This window comes from Crocuta crocuta, unplaced genomic scaffold (genome assembly GCF_008692635.1).
Source record: "Crocuta crocuta isolate KB4526 unplaced genomic scaffold, BGI_CrCroc_1.0 scaffold518, whole genome shotgun sequence".
Classification (NCBI taxonomy): Eukaryota; Metazoa; Chordata; class Mammalia; order Carnivora; family Hyaenidae; genus Crocuta; species Crocuta crocuta.
Window position 1 is genome coordinate 1,313,482 of NW_027530514.1, and position 15,017 is coordinate 1,328,498.

At 35.0% G+C, this 15,017-nt stretch overlaps 1 long non-coding RNA gene across 1 annotated transcript in view; it reads right to left on the minus strand.

Annotated features, from left to right (window-relative positions):
- LOC144234087 (uncharacterized) overlaps positions 1-14,481 on the minus strand; it is a 266,372-nt gene extending 251,891 nt beyond the window's left edge. Inside the window, exon 1 of the long non-coding RNA XR_013335860.1 lies at positions 14,391-14,481. This is a non-coding gene — a long non-coding RNA (uncharacterized LOC144234087). The remainder of the gene's footprint in view (positions 1-14,390) is intronic.
- Between the last annotated feature and the right edge of the window lie 536 nt (positions 14,482-15,017).

Genomic DNA, 15,017 nt, shown 5'->3' on the forward strand with positions numbered 1-15,017 from the left:
TCACTCCAGAAAGCTTCTGCACATCAAAAGAAACCATCAAAAAATGAAAAGAAAACCTATGAAATGGTAAAATGTATTTACAAACCATATACCTGATAAGAGGCTAATATTCAAAATATATAAAATCTTATACAACTCAATAGCAAAAAAACCAAATAACCCAATTTAAGAAATGGGCAAAGGACCTGAATAGATATTTCTCCAAAAAAGATATACCAAAGGCTAATAGGTACATGAAAGGATGTTCATCATCATGATCCATTAGGAAAATGCAAATTAAAACCATAATGAGATATTGCCTCACTCCTGTCAGAATGGCCATGATCAAAAAGACAAGAGATAACAAATGCTGGTGAGGATTTGGAGAAAAGGGAATGCTTGTGCACTGTTGGTGGGATTGTAAACTGGTACAGCCACTACTAAAACAGTATAAGGATCCTCAAAAAATTAAAAATAGAACTAGCATACGATCCAGTAGTTTCACTTCTGGGAATAAAGAAAATGAAAACAGTAACTCGAAAGTATCTGTACCCCCATGTTGATTAGCAGCATTATTTGCAATAGTCAAAATGTAGAAACAATCTAGGTGTCCATCAATGAATGAATGGATAAATAAGTTGTAAGTTGTAATTATATATATAACATACCATAACATATTATACAATAATATATATATTATTATAATATGTTTTATATATAAATGTTATATATATATATATAAATTCAGCCATAAAAAAGGAGGAAATCTTACCATTAGTAACAGTATGAATGTACCCTAAACGCCTTATGCTAAGTGAAATAAGTCAGACAGAGAAAGACAAATACTGTATCATCTCACTTATATGTGGAATCTAAAACAAACTCATAGAAAAAGAGATGAGACTTGTGGTTACCAAAAGCAGAGGGTAGGGGAAAGTGGTCAAAAGGTACAAAGTTTCAATTTTAAGATACATAAGTACTAGAGACTTAATGTACAACATGATGACTACAGCTAATACTACTATATGATATATAGGAAAGTAGTTAAGAAAGTAAATCCTAAAAGTTCTCATGACAAGGAAAAAAATTTTTCTTTCTTTCTTTTTTTTTATTGTATCTATATGAGAAGATGGATATTAGCTGAAACCTATTGTGGTAGTGATTTCACAATACATGTAAATCAAACCATGGTGCTACAGGCTTTTTTAAATAATTTATTGATTTTGAGAGAGAGAGAGAACAAGCAGGGAAGGCACAGAGAGAGAAGGAGAGAGAGAGAATACTAAGCAGGCTCCACACTGTTTGGCACAGAGCTTGATGTGGGACTTGACCCCATGAACCATGAGATCATGACGTGAGACAAAACTATAAGTCAAAATCAAGAGTTGGGCACTTAACCAACTGAACCACCCAGGCGCCTTGATGCTGTAGGCTTTAAACTTACACAGGGACAAAGCTGATATACTCATATGTCAATTATTTCTCAATTAAAAAAAATATATATATATATATGAAAAATAATCGAAAAGTGCTAGCAACCCTAATCAAGAAAAAAGAGTAAACTAATAAAGTTAGAAGAACATATAATCTTAAAAAGATTTAATAAGATTCATAGATGATTTTAAATATGATTTTTCAAGTATGAGCATAAATAAGTTAGCTTAATAAATTTGAAAATCTTAATAATAAGGATTCAAACATAATGAAGGAAAAAAGTGTGGACCAAGATTTAAAAGATCAATATCAACTGAAGAATTGAAACTGAACAAGTTTCCAATAACTACTTTCAAGATAGGTGTAGAGTCAAGAACTGAATACTTTTCAACTTCAGGAACAAATCATTCCTGTGATGTTTACTCTCCTTGTGCCCAGAAAAAATATGAAAAAATGTTCTAACTCATTTTATTTTCTTTAAATTTTTATTTATTTTTGAGAAAGAGAGAGAGACAGAGTGTGAGCAGGTGAAGGGTAGAGAGAGAGGGAGACACAGAATCCAAAGCAGGCTCCAGTCTCTGAGCTGTCAGCACAGAGCCCGATGCAGGGCTCAAACTCACAAACCATGAGATCATGACCTGATCTGAAGTCTGATGCTTAACCAGCTGAGCCAGCCAGGTGCCCCTGTTCTAACTCACTTTAAAACAAGGTGACCCTCATAGTAAAACCTAAAAATGCTAAGCATAGACGAATATGTTTGAATTACAAATTAGCATATTCAATTCAGATTATATTAAAATAATAATTTACTCTGAATAATTAAAAATCATCCTAAGAATTCATATATATAATTCATAATGAAAAAAAATCACACCAATAGACTGCAAAATAAATACATAAATGTTTCAACAGATCTGGAAAATAATTTGATAAAATTTAATGACCCTCTCTGGGGTTCATCAAACTTGCTTAATAAGCTCAGAATAAAATGATATTCATTGGCATAATAAAGAATATTTATATTTAACATACAGCCAACATCATATTTTATAACAATACACTAGCAAATCATGAACTAGTCAAGAATATCTATTATTACCACTATGATTTCCACCTGTTCTAGAAGTGATAGCAAAAACAAAGGAAAAAACCCCAGAAACATCAGGTCTATTTGTTAATTTAAAAACAAACTGGGGACAGATACAATTATATATAGATAATATGATATTTTTGCCTAAGTAATCTAAAGGAATCAACTTAATAAAAAAGTATTGGATATAATAACATAGTTCAGTAAAGTAACCAAGTACAAAATATACATAACTCAATCAGACTTCTGATATTAATAATATATAACCAAAACATAATGAAAAATATCTCATTCTAACCAAATATCATAATAAACATTTCCAAGAGCAATCTTTAATGTTTGAGGGAGAGAGAGAGAGAGAGCGCGAGCGAGCGAGAATGTGTGCACAAACAGGTGAGGGGCAGAGAGAGGGAAACAGAGAATCAATCCCAAGCAGGCTCTGCACTGCCAGGGCAGTGCACTGGTCTGACACAGGGCTTGGTCCCACAAACTGTGACATCATGACCTGAGTTGAAATCAAGAGTTGGATGCCCAACCAACTGAGTAACCCAGGTGCCCCCCTAAAGTAATCTTTAAGAATTGTGTGGGACCTATACAATGAAACTAATGAGAGTTTATAAGAAGAATAAAAAGATTTTCATGAATCAAAGGACATACCTTGAGGCTGAATGAGGAGAAAATAGGTTCATTTAACCCATCAAAATTCTAATGTGCATTCTTGGAGTACGAGTGTAATGCTAAAATATCTTTTCAAAGCAATTCCCAAAGTTTATCAAGAATAAATAGGTAAAACTAAAAAAAATTTAAAAACTTAATGGAGAAAGCTTGTCTCAGCAGAATGGAGTGGAATGCGAAAATAGATACAACCAAGGAATAGAGACAACAAGCCAGTTACTCTAGTAGATTAAAAAGAACACAATGACAAGAATTAAAAAGCTCTTTGTGAGGTTAAGGTGACATTGTAAGTTAGTGTAGATGTAAAAGAAAATTCATTAACGATGTGAGACAATTGTTAAACAAATGGAAATAAAGTTGAGTTAGTTCTTCACTTTCTAACATAAGACAAACTGTTTTGGTTAAAATATTTTAATGTTAAGAGGCACATGGGTCACTCAGCCAGTTAAGTGTCTGACTTTGGCTCAGGTCATGATCTCTTGGCTCCTGAGTTCAAGCCCTGTGTTGGGCTCTGTGCTGACAGCTTAGATTCTGGAGCCTGCTTTGGATTCTATATCTTTCTCTCTCTCTGCTCCCCCCTGCTCTTTCTCTCTTTCTCACTCTCTCTCTCTCTCAAAAATAAATAAATATTAAACAATTTTTTAAAATATTCTAATGTTAAAAACTAAAAACACACAAACACTTTCCTAGAAGAAAATATGGAAAATAGGGCACTTTTCAGATCTCAGGATGGGAAATGCTTTCTAACTATAAAAGCATTGAAAGAAATCATGCAAGTAGTAGGATAAATTTGACTATAGAGAATAAAACTGAAATATCCTTATGATAAGAAAGAGCATCAAAAACTGAAATGCAACATTCATCATCATGAAAAGGTAGATATAATTTAAAAAGCACACAATTGGGAAAAATATTTGACACAGGTTTATGACCAAAAAAATTTCATATAGTTAAAATATAAAGAGCTTATGTAAATCTTAAAATAACAATAGAAAAAGTAGCAAAGAATATGAAATATTTATGTCAGGAAAGAAGAAAAGAAAGATGGAAGGAGGGAGGGAAAGAAAGGAGGAAAGAATAAAGGAAGAGAAGGAGGGAGGGAAGGAAGCTAAGAAAAAGAGACTAAACATAAAGGAAAAAATCAAATTACTCAATTCCAAGTATTTTTGTTTTATTTTTAGTTTTTTAATTCTTTTTAACATTTATTTATTTTTGAGAGACAGAGACAGAACATTAACTGGGGAGGGGTAAAGAGAGAGGGAGACATCAGAATCCAAAGCAGGCTTCAGGCTCTGAGCTGTCAGCACAAAGCCCAATGCAGGGCTCAAACTCATGGACCACGAGATCATGACCTGAGATGAAGTCAACTGACTGAGCCACTCAGACACCCCCAAGTATTTTTGTTTTAAAGGGTATCTTTTTCACTTATAAAAATTAGCTAAACTAAATTCTAAAGCCCAGGATTTTTTAATGTGATTTTAGAAATTGGAACGACTTTTCTGGAAAGTAAGTTTGATGCTCTACATCAAGAATTAATGCTTTTAGATTGAATAGTTCTAGTTTTAGCCATTTATCTTATGGAAATACTTAGGGAACATTTGAGGGCAGGAACATTCATTGTCACATTATACCCATATTACTTGAATTATCTTTAATCACCAGAGATATTACAAAATATCCAACATTAGTTGCAAGGGGTATCACAAATAATTTGTTACTATTAATAGTATAATTACCAAACTAAACATTACTCAATAAATTACAAATACAGTCAAGGTTATCTCTGTAATATTACTCTTACTCCTATTACAATATACTTGGGAAAGAAAAGGAACAGAGCAGTGGCAAATGCCCAGGGAAATCTGCATAAACCAGAGCCTTTTTTTTTTTAATGTTTATTTATTTGGAGGGTGGGCAGAGAGAGGAGAGAGAGAATCCCAAGCAGGCTCCACACTGTGGGAGCAGAGCCCAACACGGGGCTCAATATCAAAAACGATGAGATCATGACCTGAGCCAAAATCAAGAGTCAGAGGCTCACCAACTGAGCCACTTCGGTGTCCCCAGAGTGTACATGAGAACTCACTGGCTTGTGAACAACATATGTCTATGTGTGTTACAGAGGAGAAAATAATCAGAACCACTTATATAACTGAGTTACGTACAGCCATTTAAGATACGCAATAGAGACATTATAAACTTTGGTTTGGAAGAAGTTTGATAAGACGGGTAAATGTTCACTATATGTTGGAGACAGAAGGGAGGGCTGGACACACAGTGATACCTGTTTTATGAAATAGCTGGGAGGAAGTTCACTTGTGTTAGAAGTGGTGGTCTCTGGGAGTAATTTTTCTTCTCAATGCTTTCCTGAATTTTCCAAATACTAAGTAGTAAGCATACATTATTTAACAGCCAGAAAGAAATCACTGTAAAATTATAAAGAGGTACAGAATGTTTACAAAGTTATCCTGTAATCCCTTTACCCTCCTGCTCCACAAACCAATTAAAAATATGTAATAATAAATATTTACAGAAGAGGATTTATGCCTTTCTGATTAACCTCACAGAATCAATTCTATCATATACTGAAAAGAAAGACTCTGACAGTACACCGTAACTTGATCCTCAGCATGTCTGCAGCCAACCTGCCAAAGACAATTTTGAAACTCTTTAAACATTACACAATTAAAAACTAAAACAAAATATAATCATGACATATCATTTTATCCTTCGTGAAAATGTACCCTGTTCTTTGAGGAAAGCAGTGATAAAGACCAAATGGGTATACTTTAGTTAACAGGGTTCATTCTTATTTACAGGGAACTAAGTTAATGCCCTCTCCAGGGAGAAAAATAAAAAAGCACGCAGTGACCTTCACTGAACTTCATGCACTAACCAACTGAAAGCATATCTTTTTTAATGCCCTGAAAAACATGCTTCAGGGTTATAGGGTTAACACAATACAAAATGCTGCCAAAGTTCCTGTTATTGCTGTTGTTGTTGTTTTCTTAACCCAGGAATCTTCCTATGAGAATACAAGTCTCACATTGGGGTGATGGAGAGGAAGACTTCTGTCCTGTATCCATGCATCTTGTCCCAGAACTGCCTTTCTAATAACTCATGATTCTGAAGGGCACATAAAACATCGTAATAAGGGCATTTGTGTTTTCATTTATTTCTTGGGAGAATAGCAGTCATTATTAATGTATGTTCTTGACATATCATTGGATTCACATTCCCAACGATTTTGAATTACTACCTAAAATAGTCTTTTAAGGAATGCTAAAAATAAATAAATAAATAAAATTCTCAACTAAGTTGCTGAAGCACAGTTGTTTTCTATGAGTCGTACTATTCTAATTCTGCTTTCTCAAACACTATGAATAGCTACCCCAGATTTCTAAATTTTTAACTATTAGTTTATAACACAGGAGTGTACTAAAAGTATCTCTATTTTTTTTTACTTTTGCGGGAGGGAAATATCACTTCTATTTTTCATTGTTTGAAAGACAACATGTAAATAAGGATTGATTTCTTTAAGTTTTGAAGTTGATTGTACCATTTTGTTTATTTGTACATAAAAAGGAGTCTAACACAGGGTTTCTCAGCCTATGCACTTTTTGGCCAAATAATTCTGTGTAGTGGAGAGTTGTCCTATACATTGTAGCATGTATAACAGCATCTCTGGCCTCTACACATTAGATTCCAATAGCACTCCCCTCCACCCCACCCCCATTGTGACAACCATAAACGTCTCCAGACACTGCACAGAGTTCCCTGGGAAGCAAAATCTTCCCTGGTCAAGAACTCTGGTCTACTAAGTCATATCAGTCACAGAGAGCCACATGAGTATTACCTATCTTCTTTATCTACTCAGTCTTCAAAAAGTGAAATTCCTGTCTTTCAGAGGTTGAGACCACTTACTACTCTGTTACTTTACTAGCCCTTAAATAGTCTACCTAATAGTTTACCTAAGGTAAACTAATGAGCAACTAAGACTTCCCTTCAAAAAAAAAAAACAACTGACAAAAAACCATGAGAATTTAGATTTTAGAGGTAACTGTTACAATGAAAATCCATTTCACTTCTCTTGATATTATTTCCTTGTTTTTATTTGGTTGTAAAAGTCATCTAAATTATTGCAATGAATATTCAAACTTTTGGTTCAAAAGTCCAAGAGATTTTCAATAAGAAGCAGATAACAATATACTTCATATAATATCTACACTTTATTCATAAACTTTATACCTAATTTAGCAACTGAGAATTTCCTTTTTATTATTTTAATTTTAACATGTTTATTGGAAAATTATCAGAAAAGTATGTGGATTACCATAATTCTACCACACCAAGGTAACCACATTTAGGTGTTGATCTTTCTAGATGTTATGCTATTCATATAAATATATCCTATACTATATCCTTAATAAATCACAACTTATACTCACTCTATGTGAACTAAGCATAATGTTTACTAGACATTATGGACAAAATTTGCAATGATAAATATACTTAGCTTTCTCAAAGAACTATTTTTTACAGCACTAAAGCACACAATGTTGGGTTATCTATTTTCAGCAATAATCTCCACATGCTACAATTTTTCTGTTTCTCTAACCCATAAGCTTGAGCACTAATGAGAGAACGGAACCCTTAGGTACAATTAGGGCTTCTTTTTTTTTCCTTTATTCATTATATTCTATGTGTCATCCAGATGTAGATGTCCAAAGTCCTAATTTTTCTGAGAATTCGAGGGGAAGGAAGAGAGGGTGTTATATTTTCACGGTCGCTTCTTTTTTTACTTTCTTCCGTATGGATCCACTGAAACAAACAAATAACTACAACCCAAAAAAAAAAAATCCCTCACACAAGGCCATTTATGTGTTTAGGAAGTCACTGAACATTTTTCCTTGAATCTTAGAAATCCTCTTCATGTCTTTTCTATCTTCACATTCAGAAAATCAGGAACAGTTTCACATCCTTTGTAGCTCCCAACTCATACCACCTACCCGATTTTCCGTGCCCTTTCTCTTCTCTCAGGAGAAAGAGACATTCTTCTCTATTTTCTACAGAGTTCTTTACCCCCTCCTTTGGTTGTCTGCACCCCTTCTAGGTCAGTGGACAGCTCTGAGAGAGTTGAAAAAACCAAATTCTTGCTGATCTTTAAAATTTCCAGTCAGAAGAATCCTGGTTACCAATAAATCTAACTCCTCAATCCAAAAAAAAAATTTGAGGAAACCATATGACTATTCTAATTTTATATTTATGGACCGCAGTTAAAATCATGGATCAAAGTAGTGGAATAAGCACTTGTGAATACTTAGGAGATCTGGGGACCTGAGACCAGGGACCCAACGTTACGTGACTGGGTAAGAGAAGGACTCATCTCAATCACTGTGACTCCTTTCCATTCTCTATAAAATAAGAATAGAACCTATGCTAATAAGAACATTGGTGACCCACATAATGGTCCACAAAGCATTTCAAACAAATTGGCTGCTTCTGCCCTCAAAACAATATAGCAAGAGAGATACAGCATCTATAATTATTATCATCCTCATTTATAGACCCAGAGGAATTAGTGGCCTGGTTGAATCCCACTGAAGTAGCAGAGCTCAAAACTGTCTTTGAATCCAAATACTACACCAAGTACCTTCTCTCTATCTGGAGAGAAAGCTATGAAAAGATATAATGACATTACATACATAACGATTCTTTCCAAATGAAAAAAAAAGTTAATGAAAACCCAACACTTACTGCTGTATTTATTTTCAGATAACTTTGGCAACATGCAACCACATAAGAATATTTTCCACATTCTCTCCAAATGGCATAGTACATTATAAAATAACGTTTAACATATTAGGATTAAAATATTACAGTATAATGGTAGTTTTTACTTTTTTCCTGTACTTGCTTTTAAGATTTATCCTGCTTCTTATCAACTGGCAGGTGATCCAAACATTTATTCAGCCTAGTCTCTTACACATAAGTATGTCTGCTTGTGCATATGTGCAAACACACACACACACATACACACACCATTTCTTCCTCCATGGTTTCTGGTAAGGTTTTTTTTTTCCTTGCCTTTGACTATTTACAACACAGACTGCAAGTGCAGCAGATTCATTTCCCAAGATGAACTGAATCTAAAAGGCTCCTAGGAGCATTTCCCAGTGGCCCCAATATTCTCCTTCACTGGCACAGAAAATTAACAATGTACTATATCTGAAAAATTTGAAGCCCAAAAAGCTCAAAAATGTCAATTCCTCATATTCTATGTTCTAGATTTCTAATTCCTTTTGTATCTTTCCGCAGGATCTTTTCCATAATTTTCATTCATTCTTCAAGCTGTGACACTCACAATTGAACACAGTTTCTATTGAGTTTTCCTGTGTGCTGAGTCAAATGGCTTCAAATGATACAATTACTTCATCAAAAACCAAACAGGCATTTAACAAACACCCTGTCCATACTCAATCTGTACTAGAATTTGTGGGATCCAAAGGCACAGTTGTTCTCAAGCACAAAAAAGAGAATCCATTACTTTAGGAATTTCTTTTGAAGCAAATAAAATAATTTCACTATATACACATTATATTTGCTTTCTTAAAACTACATATATATTCCTGGGATACCTGGGTAGCTCAGTCAGTTAAGCGTCTGACTCTTGATTTCTGCTGAGGTCACAATCTCATGGTTCTGAGTTCGAGCCCTACATTGGGCTCCATGCTGACAGTATGTACCACATATATTCCTGATTAATATTTGCATTTCAGTACACTGGGATCCTAAACAACATTTTATGCTACCCTAATTACCTTATTGTTGTGGTTTCCCAACATATATTGATACCCTACATTTCTCTTTTAATGAATATCATAGTGTAACTTTTTTGTAATATTGAAAAATTTCATAAAAACAATATTCACATTTGGTTTAAAAAGATTAAGACAACAATCCTCCTCACACCCAACTGCAATACTCTCAAAAAGGAAAAGTCTTTTGACCACATTTATGTTTTGAAGACTAAAAAACTTCGTTGAAAAAATATAAAATTTAAATAATAAAATAACATATATTTATATGCTTATTATGTGTCTCATCCGTGTTCTTGATTCTCATCTATGTAAAATGAGGTTTTAGTTCCTCTACTGTAGTACTTTTCTCAGCATTTCTGTAATTTGGATAATCACATTATTATTTTAAGTGTTGTTGTAAATCTCTATTTATACTTATGTTTCTTTTCCAGTAAATTTTAGTCAGTTTCTTGACACCACTCTAGGTGGAATAAAGCTGTTTATGCCTGTAATTATACCCTCTAATTTTGCTACCTTCTTTCATCTTCTACCTCTGTCAGCTAACTATCCATTTACTTTGATTTTGTCAAGGTTGTAAAGTGAACTGTTAAGTATTTGAGCTAATTTATAAAAATGTTCTTCTATTTAAGACAGGCTGAACTGACTTTTCTATCCCAACAGAAACCCTCTTAAATTCATTGAGCACCACTGCCTGCTAACCCGCTGGCCAGGAAAACGGATGCTATAAAATGACTCTTTTATTTTATTTTATTTTACTTTATTTTAATGTTTTTATTTATTTCTTAGAGAGAGAGAGAGAGAGACAGCGTAGGCAGGGGAGGGTCAGAGAGAGAGGGAGATAAAGAATCTGAAGCAGGTTCCAGGCTCTGAACTGGCTGTCAGCACAGAGCCCAACACGGGGCTCAAACCCATGAACTGTGTGATCATGACCTGAGCCAAAGTCAGACGCTTAACTGACTGAGCCACCCAGGTGCCCCCAAATGACTCTATTTTAGAAGGAAATGATTGTTTAACCTATCAGTTATATTCTATTAAAACATCTCATAAAACAAAACAAAATGATAAGATGAAGCTCTGCAATAGTTCTAGGACAATATCTTATTCAGGAAAAGCCTTTCAAAAACAAAACCATCATAAAATATTATTTGAAAACAGGGGGATACATTATTTATTTTCTAAAAGAGACACTAAAATTGAAGGAAATAGGTGTATAGTGATTCTGGTGAAAAGATTTATAGCATTTGAAACATATTCTAGGGGTGTGTTAAGTATAAAGGCTACTGAAGGGTAACATGGGAAGTGACCATGACTTAATATAATTTATAATACGTATTTCACTCTATATTTAAGTCAAATATTCTTTGTTTTTCAGGGAGACCTCTGAGTTTGCATAAAACATCCATTAATATATGTTTCCTCTAACTTTAACTTTTCAAAATAAGTGTAATAAATTTTCCCTATTTTGTACTATACTTTTCTGCCTCTCTGAAAAAGGTTTTGAGATTCTATACTGAGTGAATCAGACTCCTCTTCCTTTGTGAAGGAAAACCACAGCAGTCTCCTTCATGTTGTCCTCACTACATATTCTGCTTAAGTTATGCTCAGCTCATCATACCCAGGGTTTATGTATGGTTCAAAATATGTTACTCATGCCTGTAATAATTCACATCATTTCAGAAAGCATTTTAGGTAGCTTAAATAAAATGCATGCATACAAATTTAAGCTAATAATATATAGGTGAAATATAATAAGCCAAATATTATATTTATAAAAAAATCACAATGAAATAGGCCATAATACCTTCCTAAATTGAGCTGTAAATTTAGTTCTGAGCTTCCTGATCGTTGAAATAAAAAGGAGAAGTTACAAAGATTTCAATTCAGGGGAAACAAACCGTCTGCTAGTACTAAACTCTAAAGGAAATGTCCCTTAGGGACTGCGGCTTGAAACAAAATGGGGAGGGAAGACTAGTGTGCCCATCACCAGTGTTATTTGGAGTTTTCTCCCTATTCCTCCGTATGCATATAAAAGTGTCTTGCCAGAAATACATCCCACAATGAGGAAACTACATAGTCAGGTTCAAGCAATCAGAAAAACACAAGTTTTGTAAAAGGACAGTTAAAGGGATCTAACGTCATGGTTCACAAAAGGAATTTCCCTCATGCATATCAGAACCAGAAAGAAAAAAGAACAAATTATTTTTCTATTCTCTCCATATAGATATTATTTCACTATTCCTAATAACATCATTTTCAAATGAGTAAACTGGATCAGTGAATTGGAGAGAAGTCAAATAAAAGTCTGATTTGTCCAGGGCACAAAGAAATTCAAAAGCATATCAATGATCAGAATCCAGAATATAGGAATCAAATTATTTGTTACACTTTTGATGAAGGAATCTTAAGATGATTGTATCTTAAATGTAAAAATACAGAAAAAAATCAACTGTGAGTAGTCATATTACCAAGATCATGTGATACAAGTTATAAAAGGCCTTATGTTTATATACCTAAAAAATTATCTTTACAGATGTTAAAACTACCCTCAAAGTCACATCTTCTCTAGTAAACATTTAAATGTATGTTAAAACTGGAAGCTAAGAGTGACTGCTCTCTTATTCCATATTGAACAACTGATGAAGAAATCATTGATAAAAAAACTTTGAAAATATCACTTAGTGAATGAAATATCACCACTGTGAAGTCAGGATTATTACCCAGACAATTGATAAAATATTCATTCCCTGTAATCAATGGGTATGGAGTCATTATTATTAGGAAACTACCAAACATTGGTTTTGACTTAAATATACTTAATAAGTCATGTTCATTGGATTCATATTAATCGATTCTTCTACAATTTTCACTCAGAAAATGAAATCTGTGCAGTTAATTAGTTGAAAATAACAACTGCTGGTTCAATTAAATTTAACAAATTTCACATTCTAGTGTTACCATATGTACATTTGTTTAAAGTAATAATTAAACTTCTGTACTAGATTGTATATTCTGGAACAAAGTAAACAAATTACATTAAGACATGGAAATATTTCTAAAAATACACACTTGCTTTTCTCTCTGAAAATTAAGCGCAAATGCCTTAAGTGAATCCGTAATAAATGGCTGCAAAAGTTACTTGATTATATAGGTATACATTTGACCTAGCCAATAACTTCTACATAAAACTATGCACATTGGCAGTCATGGGATACATTAAATTTCTCTCTTAGAACCATATCCATTAAAAAAAAAAATAGAGAGAGAAAAGAAAAAAGAAAGAAAAATTTTAGGAATGTTGCTTTGCTCCAGAATTAAGAGGCTGGAGTTTCATTCAGATTTAAGTTATGAGATAAATGATGGGATCAAAAAAATATTTCAAGTTGGAAAAGTGTGCAGTCAGAGGAAATATTGATGGGCTTATAGTAGGCAAGTACCTTGATATTTGCTTATAGTAAAGCAGAAAAAGAATAAACACATGTAAGACTACTGTGCATTTGGTACAACATCTCACAAAATCTTAACAAATGTTATCTAGGTTGGATCTCATAGCACCTTGATAAGGCATGCAGAGTTGGCGATATTGTCTTTTTGTAACAGTTAGCCATTAAGATTTGCTCAAAGTCAATCCAGAATCTGGGTTTTTGACAAAACTCAGACTTGGAGTCTAAGCCTAAGTAAATCATGACAGTTATTCGAAGTACAAATAAGTATGATTTGATTTTAACATTTGCAAATATGTTTTCATCACGGAGTAGTCCACTTCCAATAAAGAGCTCAATAAAGTTTTCATGACAAACAATAACAATAACCAATCCTATTCATATCAAATAAACAACATAGAGTGACTTATTTGCAAAGTATTGTGATTAACAATAAGAGTCATTTACAATAAGTGATTTATTCAAGTCCTTTCTCTCTATGATAATTTTCTATTCAGCTATTTTATCCAACCTTCACTGAAGATACTGTGTGACTTGATTACAGAAATAAAGTTCGCAGTACAGATGATTTGTATAACACTACATTTTCACTCTTGAATGCAATTTTCTTTTATAAAGAAAAAAAAGTTGGCAGTGCCATGATCACCTGCGTTTTAGAACAGGACAGAAACTAACCTGTTTCAGATACCAGGTGTTCTGGCAAACATTAATACAAATGCATTAACCTGAGTGCTGTCAGGTTAGACACTTCAAAGCAATGTTCTAAAAGTAAAGGCCTTAATTTGAACCGTCAACAGTGCTACAACGTGTGTGTGCAGTTTTCTTTCACATAAGAACTTTTGCTAGAAAAGGAGTTTAACAGTAGGGATTTAGGTGACCTACAAAAGTAGTACGTCCAGCGTTCCCGTTTTCGTCAACACCTTATATTACAATACAGTAACTTAAGCACCAGACCTGCCTCCATAGACTCTCACTTCGTGACACAGCTCCGGCCGGCCGGACTTGACTTGCTCTGGGCGCCCGGATCAGGGTCCCACCTCAGGTCTCTGAGCGGTTTGCTCCCAGTGGATCAGGGCGGGTGTGTTGCCGGAGTCGTGTTCCATTGGCTACACTCTCGGGGACTGGCTGGGCTTTCCGACACTTGATTGGACGGAACTGCCCCCTGTAGGCCGAGATCATTGGCGGGTGCGGGAGCCAGGGGGCGGAGCGGGTTCCCCTGGATTCTTGACCGAGCGCGCTCATCTGCGGAGCAGGGCGCTGGGCGCCCGACCGGAGCCGGGCTGGCGGCTGCGGAGGGAGGACCGGAGGGTCCTGGCGTGGAAAGGGTCTCTAAGGGGTAGTGCGGAAACGGGGCTGGTCGCCGGCTTCCCCGAGGGCAGTCCCAGATATCCCCAGGCGGCGGCTGCTCCCAGACAGCATCTGTCACCGCTCTTCCACAGTCCTCCTGGGGCCGGGCCGGGCTCCGCTGGCGGCTGCTGGGAAGACGCGGGACCCAGCGTGACGAGCCCATCAGCTGTCAGGAGAGCGGCGAAGCGACCCGAGGGCGGCGGCGAGAGACACACAAAGAACGCGGTGAGCGGC